The following is a 15,268-nucleotide window of genomic DNA, read 5'->3' on the forward strand; positions in this document are numbered from 1 at the left end:
CCCGGCCCGGGGAGGCGGCGTGCGCCGGGGAAGCGGAGAGGCAAGGGGAGGGGGAAGGACACGCGGTGCTGGCCCTAAGGGGAACGGGGAGGTCGCGCACCTGCTCCCCCGAGGGCACGGCCGGGCAGGCTGCGGGCTTTCCCGCCCCGGTGTCCGCTGGCCCCGGCAGAAAGTCGCCCCCTCGCCCCGAGGGTGGGCGGCCAAGGTGACCGTGGCCAGACCCTGCTCCGGGGTCCGGCACGGCTGGGCTGCAAGCGCCTTGTCAGCGGCTGTGGCAGTGATGCCGGGAATGGGATTTGTCTATTCCTCTCCTTTTCCTTTCTTTCCTTCCCCCCCCCCCCCCCCCCCTTTTCTCTAAGCACCGGGTGGCAAAAGAGACAGGCAAGGTGTTTGCAAGTTTGCTTCATTAGAAGATAAGAGCTCAGGGTGATTTCATTACAGCTTGCACCCTCGCTACCAACTCTTTGCTAGAAGCCGAATGTGATACACCATCCGTTAAAATGTTCCTCTGAGCTTGCAACAGGTTTTATGCTTCCCCGCTCCCCCCCTCCCCAAAATGAATTTCTTGTGAAAAATAAACCGAGAAAACGATATGGCTTCAAGCGGGATAGAAATATGTGTAGATCAGCAAAGATCGTGTCCAGGTTTCAGACGCTGGCTGAAATTTCAATCAGCGGGAGTTTTGTGCGGGCAATGTCCTAATTTGATATAATCTGGGGCTGGATTAGCACCTCTGTGCGTTTGTGGGTGTCCGCTAAAAGCACATTTCTCTGAGGCCCCGTTAAAGGCTATAGAAGGGAAGGTATGGATGTCGGTAACGGGGAGGAGCGGCCTCGGAAAAAAGCGCTCTGTTGCTCGTGGTTATAAATCCGGTGTTCTCGTTATGCTGGGGTGCAGCGGGGTACGGCGTTACAGAGGAGACGATGTGGTATATTGCGGTTAATGTTTCTCCTCTCTGTGCTCTTTGGGGTGATGGTGCAGCAGCGGCTATGGTGCGGCTGCTGCCTCTGCTGTGGGAGCGTACCCGTGTGGTCCTGCGTGCACCAGGGTCTGAACAGCAGGTCCTGTTATTTCCGGTGAGGGGCATCTAATAATTTTAGCTATGAATTTTAATCCTTTGAAAATAAACATTCCACAATAGAGGAACTGCTGCTTCCTAAGGGGTACGGAAGATCCCCGCTCCCCGTAAAATAACACATGCAGCGGTGCAATATTGCAAAGAATGCATTAATTGGCTAGTTAATTATTTTGTATTTTTAGAGATAGAAGTAACTTCGGGAAGGAAAACAGAACGACTGGGTTAATAAAACATGGCCTCGAAACCGAAATAAAGCCTTAAGGCTTTGCCCGTGGAGAAAAAAAAAAAAAAGATAAAAAGTAAAGCCAAGATGGGGAACATTTAAAGAGGCAGTATGAAAACAGGATGGGGTTTACGCGGTTAATAAAAGGTCATATTGCACAGAGGAGACAGAATTCGATCGGGGAAAGTAAATGAAGGGCTGGCGGAGTGAGAAAGGCCCTTTGAAAGCGAGGGGCGATGAAAACTCCTGTACTTTGCAGCGATGATCACTTATATACGGAGAGAGGGCGAGTCGCTGAAGTCAAAGACAGCTAGAAACAGAAATCATGCTGTAAGAAAAAAAATAAATCTGCAGGTCAAGCTAGCATTAAGGGCGCACTTCAAGCCCAGATAATGGGACATGTGTAATACAACCTGAAAACCTGTGCATGTTAAGGCTCATCTTATCGGACTGTACTTGCCTTAGTAATGATGTTTGGTAAATTAATCCAAATCCCCCCGATTTTCCACGCACAAAAAAAAGTTTCCGATAGAGGAATATGCCGAAACTGACGTGACTAATCTTCGGTTTTAAACAGATTAGTTATGATTCACTAGCGTTACGTTACATGGCACATATCTCATCCCAGGGTTGGTTGTTTACAGGGTACCTGCGCAGGTTTCGGGGCGTAAATAAAAAACCAGCCCGGATCCGGCAGGCTTTAGCCGTGAAGCCCGCCCTGGCTGTGCCCGGACTGGGGCCGGGGTGCGGCAGGCAGACCCCACAGCTCAGTCCGGTGGCTCGGACACCGAGGGGAAAACCGCGCTCCCTGTCTCTCTCCTATACGCGCACACACATACGCGTGCATATATATGTGTATATGAAAGTGCTATTTGCCCTCAGACTAAAACCTTACCAAATCACATAATGAATGCAACATTTACGCCAGAACTGAAGTAATTCTGAAGATAGCAGGGCACTGGATATTCACGGGTACTAAAGCAGATTTGTTCTGCGGGGAAGCCCTGTGCTTTATTACATGAACATTACTGTTCTGGTGCTGTGCTGAAAAGGGTTGTGAGAGAAATTGCACATTTGGAACAGAAAACAATTTTGGTTATCCCGCCAGGGTGCAGCTTGCCACCCTGCCGGGGAAATAGCCATGGATGGAAGGGGAGAACATCCCGACAGGCTACTGAAGATGTGTCACAGTCGCATGCTTTACTGGAGACAGAGAGGACGTTTATTGGGGTAAGAGCCTTTCCTATGAGTAGGGCAGCGTATGGCAGCGCTCGCTGGTTAAATGCCTTCCCTCTGCAAGCCTTTGCAGGAGCTCGGGGGTAAACAGGACCTTCTGGGAAACACAGTCGCATCTCATCTACAAGGCTTTGTGGCTCCGTTTTCCTTTAGATAGTTTAAGTCATTTTGCAGACATTCAACATGACCTACATGAGAGAAGTCGCCTGCTTGGTGCGTTTCTTGGGGGCTACGTTCGCTCTCCTGCCCACCCCTGGCTCAGCCGTTTGGGCCTAACCGAAGCCTCGATGTGTGTTTGAGGGGGGCTGCTCCAGCCCCAGAATGAAAAGCCTTGGAAGTGCCTCTGCCTGCCCAGCGATGTTTGTGTAAGGCACTCAGGCTCCTGTTACCAGACCCGGAAACAAAACCTATTTTCTTCTTTAGGAGAAACAAATGCAGCCCGGTATGAGCAGGCTCTTGCCTTGAACAAACCCTCGCTTGAGCATGACAAATAATGTAGGGGGGTGGCGATGAAAACACTGGCCACTGGCCCTTACTGCAGAGCTCTTTAACTTCCTCTGCTTAGTGAATCAAAACGCTGCGGCTCAGACAGCCAAGAAAAATATACTGAAGGGAACTTTCAGTGCTTCAGCACACAAGGAAAAGGTGAGGGTTTTGTCGAAGGAGAGTAGCTCAGGGGTTTGGAAAAATACATACTTAAACTTGGGAGCTGGGCCGCGCGATCAGCTTCTTGCCATTTTGCTGCAGGGAGCGGGGCTCAAAGCTTCCCCCCTCCCTGCGCCGGGGAGGCGGCTCCTTGCTCGGGGAAAAGGTCTATCTCCTTCCCGCTTAAATAAACGGGAGGGGGGGGTTGGTTTGCCTGTTGGTTACGGTTTCTTTGCCGGGTTTGGGCGAGAACGCTCTATCTCCAGCTCTAAATATCAAATTATCCTTTCCCCGCAGTGCCGGTGCGCCGCAGAGCTGGTCCCGCTCCGCGCCCCGGGGCACCGGGAGACGGCGGCTGCCGAGCGGGCGGCCGGGCTTGCTGGGCGGCAGAGCAACAAGCTGCTCCTGCCTCCAGCCCAACCCGTGTCCTACAGGAAAAAGAGAAGACAAGGGTGGAAAAAAAACCAACACAACAAACCTACTCCTTTAAAAAACAGACACACGGAAACAAATTGAGACTTCACCAAGAGCCTGGGACTCAGAGGGAAGCGGAGAGGGTTAGTGGGAGCTAAGGTGAACAGACAGGTAAAATGTCACATCAGCAAACAGTGCTGCTAAGGAGAGGCGGGGGTGAGGGTGGGGTGTGTGTAGAAATCACTTGGAAAGATGAAAATCACACATATGCTTCTGATGACCCCATGAGATGTGAAGTCCTCCAGGAAATACATATTTGAAACAGCCAGGAAAAACAAACATGCCTTTTATAGACTTGCCTGTCCCGCCATGAAAAATGCAAACCTCGGTATGGTGTGTGTGTATCTAGGGGGTGGGAGGGAGGAAGGGGGAATAGATTTTGTAAAGAACCCGATGAAAGCTACCTTCATCAGGAATATTCATTTGCGCTGCCCTGCTCTCCAAAAGTAGGCTGCAACGTGAAAACCGAGGCAGTAGTTAAAACTACCGTGTGTGAGACGGACATCTGAGTCTGAAAAGTGACTGTCAGGAGCTCGTCTGGGTGTCAACACAGGCAAGAGTGGTTGGCAACAGTGAGGAAGAAGAAAAAAGAAAAGGGAGTGTGTGAAGAGTTATAGAGCCTACAGGTTGCGGTAAAATTGGGCAAAGCATATTGGAAGAGAGATTTCTAGTCTTGCAGGAGTTCGGGTCTGGGCAGAGACACCCCCAGTCCGGCCGTTGCAAAACGCGGGTTTAGATGCAGTTGTGCTGGGGGTCGGGGGAGATAGTAGAGACTTGATCCAAGCGCACTTCAGCAGTAGGAGCATCATCGTCGTCCACACACACACCACCCACCCTGCCCACGGAGCCGGACACAGTGACCCCGCTGCCGGCAGGCTCCGAGCGCGCATCTGATCCCGCTCCCCACTTTCCACCGCTGCCGCTGGGAACCCCCGGCTCGGCGGGGAAGGGACAGGTCCGCGCCCACCGCCCGTACCTGCTGTCCCCTCTGCGGGACCCGACTTTCGCCCGGTGCGTGGGAAACGCCGGCGGCAGGTGCCCCGGGGGACGGGGCCGCTCCGGCAGCGGACGGCACCCGCACCGGCGAGGACACGCGCTCTCGCGCAAGGAGATGGCGAGGGTGCATGACCGGTCACCCGTCGGTGGGACATCCCCCCCTGCACACCTCAGGGTGCTGCCGGGGGCCGGGGGCAAGTGACTCTGGACACCTCTGGTTCAGGGGGATGCGTTTAATCTAAAGGGACTGAATGTCGTACCCCTGTTGTCACTTAGGAGCTGCGTGTCAGGGGAAAGTATTAGCAAAGCCTGAGTTAGTGGCACCCCCGAGGGTGGCCCCGCCCGACCACCGAGCACAACCGAGCCAGGACCCCTCGGCTATTTACCCCGGCGCCGTGAAACCAAGCGGCCCCCGGCCCTCGCTGCCGGGGGTTGTTGTGCTGCGGCAGCCGGAGCCACCCCGTCGTAGGGAGCCGGCTGTTTCCCGCAGACGGGGCACGCCCGGCCGGCGGGGGAGCTGCTCCCTGCGGCTCGCCCCTTCCAGCCCGCTCCGCTGCCCGCTGCCAAAGGCGCAGGAGCGGCGCAGGGGCACGGCCTCCGCGGAGGGCACAGGGGCTGCTGGAGCGGGGAGAGGGGCTCCCAGGCCACTGCGGGGCCCCGGACGAGTGGGTTTCCCTCCATACCCTGAGATATTCGGTTACACATGAGCCCAGCAGCTGCTCGGGGCGAGGTGCCGCAGCGCTACGCACCGCGCAGCGAGCGAGGCCGCAGCTGGCGCTGGGGAAAGGAGGGGACGTTTAAAACTTAAGAAACAGCTTGGCACATCGCTCTTACGAGCGTGTCGAGCGCACACCCAACAGAAATACCAACAACTGGGAAGTCAGGACGGTTTGGAAACCTCCCGGAATCAAACAACACCAGACGTGGGGCAGGGAGGTGCTGACAGCGCCGCGCGAGGCGTGGAGCCGGGCGGCGGGGACGCCCACGGGTGGCCGTGGAGAGTGTGGCGTGAGGGCAGGCTCGTCCCTGCGCAGCTCACCTCGCTGCCCTCCCAGATTAGAAGGGCCGGAGGTGTGTGATGCCACCCTACTGGCGATTTTGGTAGAAAGCGAGGCGGTGGGAGGCAAGAGGCGGTGCTGGCGCCGGGCTGTGCTGCGGCGGCGCTGTGCGGAGCCGGGCTCGGTCACCCCGAGTGCGCCCGGCAGATGCCAGTGCTTTCTTCTCCGTAGGTGCGGCAGATGCCCCACGGTGCCGTGGCTCTGCGGCGTGGTTTCTGTCGGAGAAAAGCCCCAGATCCCTTTCAAGCTTAGAAGGGGCATATTTTTTTCGGGCGAGGCCAGCACAGCGAAAGCGACGGCATTTCCCACCTACACGCTATTACTTTGAGATCTGATGATTATTTCTGCCGGTCTCCGAGATGCCGTCCCCGCGGGGGATCTCCGGAGGTGGAGGGCGGCCAGTCGCTCTCCCATAATTACTCTAAATCGCGTGTCTATTACCTCGAGTAGTGTCCGGCGATGGCAAATGAAGCCGCCCTGACGATACTCACCCGGGCACTGCTGCCGTCACCATTACATTGAAACAAACTCCCAGAGCCTGCGGAGGGAAGGACCGGGTTGCTGCACTGCCCGTCCCCACCGCTGCCGCCGGCCCGACCCTCGCCGGGGGCCCCGCACGGGCGGCGCGGCGGTGGGTGCCCCAAGGAGAGCCTGTCCCTCTAGAGGCGTCCCGGGGAGAAAGGGGGCACACGGGCGAGGGGCTGCCCGAAACCGCTGCCCGCAGACCTGACGTCTGGGAAGGGGCCGCAGAGGCCCGTCCCTCTGCATCGCCCTCTGGGGCAGATCGTCGAGGGGCGCGACGGAGGGTGCAGGCCCCCCAGCCAGCCTTTCACCCCCACCGCCCTCCAAGCCCCCCAAACTGCTTGCACGGGCTCGCTGGAGCCGGGGCAGCCCTGAGACAGGTGGTAGTGCGAGAGAAGGCTTAAGCCTCCTGCCTACCCGCTCGGCTGGCATGCGCTGCCCTTACGATGGTATCTCGCTTTTGGAGGCATTTTGTGGCTGGGGGAAATCTAATCCGGTGAAGAGAAAGGAAGAGAATACTGTTGGCATTGAATGAACTCCGTGTGGTAATCTTCGGGCAAATGTGCGAGTTTCCATGCCAAAGCAAAGTGTTTTCTCGTCGGGTCTGCTCATACTCTGAAGGGAGGCGAAGACACCATTTAAGAAATCCAGCTGGTTGCAAATCATACATTTAATCTCTCAGCTGGAATGATTTAATGGATCAGTATCGAGTAACAGTCCTGGAAAAGTAGCCTCCTAAAAAAACAGAGATAAATCCTGATTGAATAATAGTAAATGAAAACCGTGGATTACAGGGACTGCAAGACAGTATTTTCTTTGCAGTTCTCGGAAGATGCTGCCTCAGAGGGGCCAGTCGAGCCGACAAAGCCCCGCGTGTCGTTTTGATGTTGGCGGGGGCAGGTCCCGGCAGCCTGCCCTGCCCCCCCCCCTTGGGGCAGGCTGCCCCCCCTTTTCCTCATGCCCCGGGCACCTTCTGAAATGGCTCCTCTGCGGTGCAGGCAGCAGAGACGAGCTCCCCCTCCCTCCGGCGCTCCGCGGCCGGGCGAGCGCCGACGTGCCCGGGCCAGAGGCGCGTCTCCGGCGGGGGCACCGGGGGGCTCCCCCCGAGGGGGCACCGGCAGCCCAGAGTCACGGTGGGCGGCCTTGCCCTTGCCGAAAGCCACCCGTCGGCCTTGGGCCGGCCCAGGGGCCTCGCCGGGACTTTTCTGTTTCCAGCAGGGGAAGGAGCAGAGGCGGGGGAAGGAACTGTTACGCCGGGAAAAGCGGCGTTTTCCCCCGAACTGTGAAAACAGGAGAGCAAACCCTTTGCCCCTGTGCGTTCCTTTCGGGACATGTCGGAGACAGAAGCGGCACCGGGGCGATTGAGGACCCGGGGGGACCCGGGGCAGCCCCCCGCCCCGCGCTCGACAGCCCGCTGCCGGTGGAGCCCGCGGGGGTCGCTGGCGCTGGGGTTCCTTCGGCGGCCGGGGCTCTGGGGGGTCTTTTTTTAACCCGTCTATTGCCGTAACTTTAACCGGCGTCTAGCAGCTCGGGCGAAGCCGTCACTGAAGGAAGGATCCCGGTCGGGAGTGCAAAAGCACTTGACTCACCTCGCCCCTGGCCCAAGGGGAGGTCAATGCCGCGCTTAATTAAAAGCGCTTCCTCGGCAGGGCAGGTGCTTTCCTGCCAGCGGCCCCGAGGCCTGGGCTCCCCGTGTACCCCCCCCAACCGCTCTGTGCTCCGCTCGGGCCTCGGGGGCGGCTGCCATGCGGGGCCCCGGCCGCTAACCCCCCCAGAGACGTGGGGCCCGGGTGGGGAACGCGGCGGCGCTGGCGGGGCCGGGCCGGCGGCACACGCTGCCCCCGCCTCCCCTCGCCGCCCCGGCGGAGCTGCCCTTCTCCGTCCCGCAGCGGCGTGGGCTGGGGGTTCACACCCCCACCCCCCAAAAAAAATATCATCCCCTTCTCAGCTCGGAGGAGCAGGAGTTTCAGGGGGAGAGGTGGGTTTGCTCTCACGTTTCCCGGCGTTTCGTGTTACCCGACGGTGAGGCACCATCGCAGGGCGCCTCTGCAGCGGGCTCAGGGGGGTGGGGGGTGGGGTTCTCCTCTGAGGGGGGTGGGGGGAGTTGCTGGGAGCAAGGATGAGGGGGCAGCGCGGCAGGACGGCCGCCGGGCTGGGCAGCATCGCCTGTATGAGGAATGTAATGCGAGGGCGAGCGGCGTCAGCGCAGCGTTGGCGCGTTTTTGTCGTTAGATGTGCTCCCATCGCAATAGTTGTTTATATTTACAGGGCATTCCTGAACGCAAACCACACGCTCAAATCATCCCTAGATGAATCTGGGGTGGGTGAAAGTCAGTACTTCCCAAGGACAGCGCTGGTGACAAGGGCAGCTCGGGTCAAAATCGGTTTAGTTTGGTGTTACCTATTTATAGAGATGGGACATCTAAATAAAATTAAAGAAACGGGACGTCGAAATGTCTCAGAAACTGTTGTGAATCTCAATGGATTTTTTTCTTTGTTCACATCACTGTGAACACAATTTCATGCTCTTTCTAAAAATACGACTGTATATATAGTATATTAATAGAAATTTAAATATGTCAAAATTAAAAAGACTCCTCCATCTCAAAAGACGGCTCCAAAACTTTTCAACAATTTCAGTGTCTTACAATGTTTTTACATAGAAATGTTGTTAAAATTATCTTCTTTTTTTCTGCAGTCAATATGGGTATTTTCAACAAATGGGTATTTAATGTTCCCTATTAATATTTTTCATATTGATTTTGAAATATGCTTCATATAAGCTTTTGAAAAAAACCCTACCTGCCCTGTCTGTTGAAATCATAGCTGCTGTCACCCAGATCACTTCTGTAAGAAAAGCTAAATAAAATAGCTATTCTGAAAAGCAAAATGTTCATCCGCACCAACCAGAAAACAGTTCATCTTAACTCTAAAGTACTCAAAGGTGCTCTTTAACATGTTGCTTTCAATCTATACACAATCTTTATGTGATTATTTTTTTCTATTAGGTGACTTTTTTACAACAAACATGTAAGCAGATATGTGTACATTTTCTATTTAGGTACAATAAGCTTTAAAACATAGATTCGTGGGTATTTAATGTTATTAACAACATTATAGCTACAGAAATTCAAATAATAAATTCTAACACATTTGAAAAGGATTTGTGTCTTTCCTTGGATTTTTTTTTCAGCCAAGAGCAAAAGTCTGGCCCTGTTCTTTTTGAAGACAGTGGCAAAGTTCCCACCTACACCCCAAGGATCCGTGAAGTCAGTCAGAGTTTTTCCATGGACTTTGGATCAAGCCCATAGCATGAGTCAATTTAGTGATTACTTCTCTCTCATAGAAATGCACATTGCATTTGCTTAGATAACTACATATTGAAGATTTTTTTTCCACCCCCATATTCTAGAACCTTACACGAGGAAATTCTTTAGTCAAAATTTCCTTGAAATGAGTCCAGCTCTCCCTGCCCCCACCAAGCACACACCTCCAGTTTGGGACTTGCTCTGGATGGCACTGCTCTTCCCGTAAAACCATTCTTTTCGTTGCTGTTCACTTTCTGACCTGTCTTTCCCATCATCCTCCAGCAAATATGTCTCCTTTTGTGGGACAGAGAACCAGGAGATTCTGGAAAAGGAGACCCAGGGAATCAATGGAAACCCAACGGCAGCACCAGACACAGAGATGACATGGAAAGAAAGACCCACTGTCCTCACCCTTCATTTCTGGCACTAACTACTTTCTTCGCTTCACAATCTCCTCAGCCTCACCTTCAATGAACGTGCCCCGAGATGAGTGGTTTTATATTAGCAGGACTGGCTTTACTGCCCACTCTGCTAGTTACGGAAAACTCACCCACCCCTTGTCGCTCACCACCCGCCAGAAGGAAAGGGCCACCATCTCTGTGAACATGGTCTCTGTGGAAGAGCAGGCTGTTTGGGTAGATTCTGGTGAAGAACACAGCTGTCTGTGACCAAGAAAGATCCTCCAAGGACAACAGTGCCTGCAGCCCTGCAGCCAGCATGGGGCAGGGACAAGCACTGCATGGGGGGGCCCATCCTGCAGCCTGGCCGCCCCCGGGTGGGCCCCGGCAGCTGGTACACGTCTATCTGCCATACCTAGCTCACTGCTCAGCCAGCACCAGCAGGGTGGAAAGGTGAGCCCCTTAGTGCAGTTCCAGCTTGCTGTCAGTCTGCACTACGTGTAGTTTGGCTGGACCCCAGAGCCCGCCTGGGAATCTTCAGATCACATCTGTGTTTGATTACATCTGTTTGGAGCATCTGTTTATGTCTATCTGTGGCATTATAAAGGAATCTCCAAGGCCTGTTCTGTTATGTCATGCAGAATGAAATGGTGTCAGCGAGGCAGTGCTGCAGCACAGTTAGTGACCCAGCCATCAGCGGGGCAGACCCAAGGCATGGGCAGAGCAGCAGCACCGCAGCGGGCAGCCCCCAGTGTGAAGCTGAGATGGGGCAGCACTGAGGTGCAAATGGGTTGGCTGGGTTTTATCCATCCTATGCCAGTGCACGGACCCGCTGCCACCAGCACTCACTGACATTTCATCTGTGAAACCTGCCTGTGTTCCTGTGCGCTGAGACATTTGTGTAATTAATGTTCTGTCATTTCTTGCAACCCCCTGTTCTCCAAGGAGTAAATAATGGTGACTCCTTGTGGGCTTGCTTCAGGGGTGGTGGGTTGGCTGATGTGGATAAGGTGCAGCTGTGGCTGGTTCCTGCAAAGTAGTTAAATAGCTCTAAGGGGTATGGATGAGGAGGAGTTAATGAAGAGAGGCTGGGAAGAAGCAGAGGGAGGAGAGAGAGTGCCCTGGATGTAGGAGAGACAAGGAGAAGGATGCAGCAGAGGCAAGAAGCAGGGTGGACTGGCCTGAAGAGGATGAAGAAACAGCATGGACAGTAGATGAACCTTTGAAACCTTGTGGGGAATTGGTGGCTGCGCTGGGGCAAGGTGTGCTAACTACTTATTGCAGTTACCCTGGTATGTGATGGTAAAAGCCTTGTTGCAGCCAGCTAGTTTTGAGAATGCTGTGGCAACTCCTGGGTAGGCTGGAAAAGCTTGTGCAATATTTGTGTGTATTTCCTAAATATGGACTTGGAAACCTGTGGTTGCTGGTCCCAATGCTTTCTGCTCAGGTGTAAACCATCAGTGCTGTCATCTCTAGCTGGTGCAGCAGTACTGGCTGAGGGAGGCTGGTGCAGGAGCAGTGAGGACAGAAGCTAGACAGAGTTGTTAAATAACCCAGCATTTATTTATGGCATAATAGCAATTAATTTTGCCTTTTAAATTTACGGCAACTGTATCTAGTTTCTGGTTACACTAAGCCAAAAATAAAATTGCTGCTTTGCATACAAGCAGATCACTGACATTTGATATTTATTGAATCAATTTGCTTCTATCATTTACAAACAAATAATTTTTGTTCAATTGAAATAGACAGCGGAAGGCAATGCTGCTGTTTATCTGTGATTGTGCTGAAATGGTGGACTTGCCAATGCAGTGGGGTTTTCAAGCAAATCTGAAGATCTAAATGAGAATGCTTTTTTTAAAAAAAAGATAAGAGGGACAATGTATTACTGGGATCCCATAACCAACTCATCACAACAGATGTGTGCTAATTTGACTATCCATTACAGAGTGAACACTAGCGTGAGGAGCACCCAGTGTGACCTGTATGCTTTGGGATACTGGTACGTCTACAAGCACTTATAAGCAAAACCAACCGAAGTGTTTTACAGCTGAGCAATCTGGGACAGGGAACTGGCTAACAAGCCTGGAAGTCCAAACTATTGATAACCCAATATTAACTCAAACTCCTCTTAAGATTCATTTGTAGATCAAAACTCTCAAGAAAAAGGGCTTTATAAATTTCCTGACCATCTGAGAAAGACATGTGGAAGTGTCACCAACACATTTTATAGTGTCCTGAACTGAGTCTAGCCTCTGTTAGCTGTGAAGTGTAGCCTCCTCCATCAAGGCTGGTGTTGCCTGTGACCCTTAAAGAATGCTGCCATTGATTAAACAGTTCTGTTTTCTCACACTGCAAAGCCACAAACCTGTGTTTTACCTTTCACTGCCATCAGCATTCTCTCACAGTACAGTAATAGTGTTGGTTTTGTGATCTGATAGGACATAACGTAGTGTATGGGAAGCTTTCCATGAGAGCCTGTTCTCCCAGAACTGCCAGTCATGTTGCCAAGGAAATGGTGGTCATGGCAGAGACTTGCTGGCAAAATGCTGTCAGTAAGTCAATTACTGGTTCTGTGATACCAAAATATCACAGGGGATGTACATGATCTCTCAAAAGCGCTCATTTCCTTTTATCTACTGGTAGACTTATTCCCCCCCCCCCCCCCCCCCCCCCCCCCCCATAAATAAATATGGGCTCAAGGGAAATACTGTTTTGCCATTTTCATTTTATAGTATGGAATTTACAGATTAAAAGTCCCCTGTCATAAGCTTACACCGTACCTTTTCAGTGTCATCAGGGGTGGAACAGTCCACCTCCAAAATTAGACAGGTAGCACCCATAAGGGTAAAGTATAAAGAGCTATAGGAAAAATAGTGTCCAGAGATTTGATTGTAAGTAGTGTTGGCACTGCCTTGAAAACGGTCTAGGTATCTGTTTTATGTGGATGGGATAATATTTTACAGTTTTCTGTCTTTACAAGGGAAAAGACACACATCTTGATTTGTCTCTGCCAAAGGATAAATCCCCTTAAATAAGTCTTATATTTTATGCAGTATTTTATATATACATACCTATCTTGTTTCTGTTAAACCTCAGGTTGCTTCTTGTTGATCTTCCTTGAAGTTCCTCCAGTTTGCCCCTACTGTTCAAATAATACTGTCATGAATTTAACATTACATGGCAGTGGAGTGGGATCAAATGAGAGCTACTGTAACTCAACTCTATGACATACACAAATATGCAGATCATTTACCACACCTTGGACGGGTACAGCAACGTAATGAAGGGGCATATGCACCCTGGCATTCACTAGCTTGTCGATTTTTACTATCTATTAATTATTTTTCATAGATATCTTTGTATGTTTCTCAAACAAATCTCATACTGTTCATTTCTACCCACATTCTAATCTCTCTGGATTCATTCTCAGTTCAGCAACATTTCCTAACCCAGTGTCATTTTAAAGTGCTTGTGATATGTATTGTATTCCCACTGGTCGTTAATGAAGATGTCAAAGATGATGCCAAATACAATACTGCTCTCACTAAATACTCCTTTCTTGATTTGATACACTACCATTAAAATTGATGGGTTATTTGGAGCTGTTCAGGCACCTTTCCAATATCATGCATGCTCTCAGGAATTTCAAATTAATTTCCAGGTAAGATTTCACTATGAAACAATCTAATAAAATACATGTATAGTTACTGTACCTCTTTCATCATCCAGTTTTGTGATTACATAGGAAAATGTATGATAAATTTTCCATGTCAAGATTCTTTCTTGACAGCCCTGTCGCAATCAGTTTGCACATGTAAATAGGTCCAATGCTTCCCTGAGTTTATTGTACATGTGGTATAAAATAAGACTGACTTCTAGCCCCAGGTGTGAGGAGTGGCCAGGAAGGATGATGGCAGTCAGGGAATGTTCTCACATGGGATAATTAATCTGGTGCACTCCCAGCTACCTTTTTTTTTTTTTTTTTTCCTCCTCCTCCTTTGGAGCAATTTGAACCCAAGCAAGGAGCAGCCTGTTGACTGAATGAAATAGTGTGCCACAGGACCGCTCCTGGTGACTGTTTTCCCTAGAGGATTTCAGCATTTTCTCCTCACGTGAATGATGTTCTATCAGGGAGAAGACCCTCGGAGCTTCTAGCCAAAGGTAAGGTTCGGTACACATCCATGGCAGGTTGCATACAGTCAGCAAAGCAACCTAGAGCTGGAAAACTCCAGTTGTGGCCAAAACTAAGAGGAATTCACACTAACAATTTTCTATCTGAAAATACAAAATCATCTAATCAGGAAAGGTCAACTTCCTGTGGAAAGAAGGGAAAAAATATTTGAGATCTGCATTAAATATTTTTCTTCTGTTGTGGTGAGGATCTCACCCTGTTCCTCACAACATTGGTGGTTTACCTCTTAATGTGCTGGTTACAAAATGAAGCAGCTCTTTAACACCCAGTTTAGAGTAGGCTAGGAGAAGCTCTCCAGTAATCATTTTACAGGAGTGAAGTGGGCAACCTTCTTGAGAAAGAGTGGAGCTCCTGAAGGTTCTGGATTGGTAACATAAGTGAAGTGTTCCCCATTTAGCCACATGACATAAAGAGGGCAAAGACTGTGGGCAGAGCAGGACTCGCCTGATCCTCTCTTGACTGCAAACACCAGCTTTAGAAGTACAGGCAGCACCACCTGAGAAGCATGAGGTGGTCAGCACAAAATGATTGGCATGGCAGTTTGGACAGCTCTGAGCATGTGTGAGGTCTGAGGGGAGGTACCCTTCTCCTTGCTTCGAAGACCTGCTCCATCTGGAGTAACCAGAAATCACAGGTTAGAAAGAAGGGAGAAGTGCTGATGGTAGGCAGGGTGCTCACAGAGGATCTGGATGGATGGAGCTCCAGGCTTATGAAATCTAGGCAGCAAAAGCAAAATAAACCAAATCTTCTATTGGGTTTAACTGGTGTGTTACAGAGATGACGTGGACTCTGACCAACATACTACAACAAAATGGACTTCACTTGTACCAAGAACTCATCTCTTCTCCAGCACCAATCAATCCCTTCTTCACTCTCCATCACAGAATTACAGAATGATGGAGTGGTTTGGGTTGGAAGGGACCCTAGTGATCATTCCGACCCTCCTGCCACTGGCATGGGCACCAAATGCATCAGCTACCCAAACACAATTTCATTTCTTCAGCTTCCATGATAAGATCCCTCCCAGGTGCCATGGGCAGAGGCCAGGCCGGCTGACGCCCCCTGAGGTGCCCCTCCTATTCGGCCCTGTGTGGCAGCCCCGCACCACGCTGAGGGGACCCTGCCACCTCACACT

This window comes from Falco naumanni, chromosome 12 (assembly GCF_017639655.2).
Source record: "Falco naumanni isolate bFalNau1 chromosome 12, bFalNau1.pat, whole genome shotgun sequence".
NCBI lineage: Eukaryota > Metazoa > Chordata > Aves > Falconiformes > Falconidae > Falco > Falco naumanni.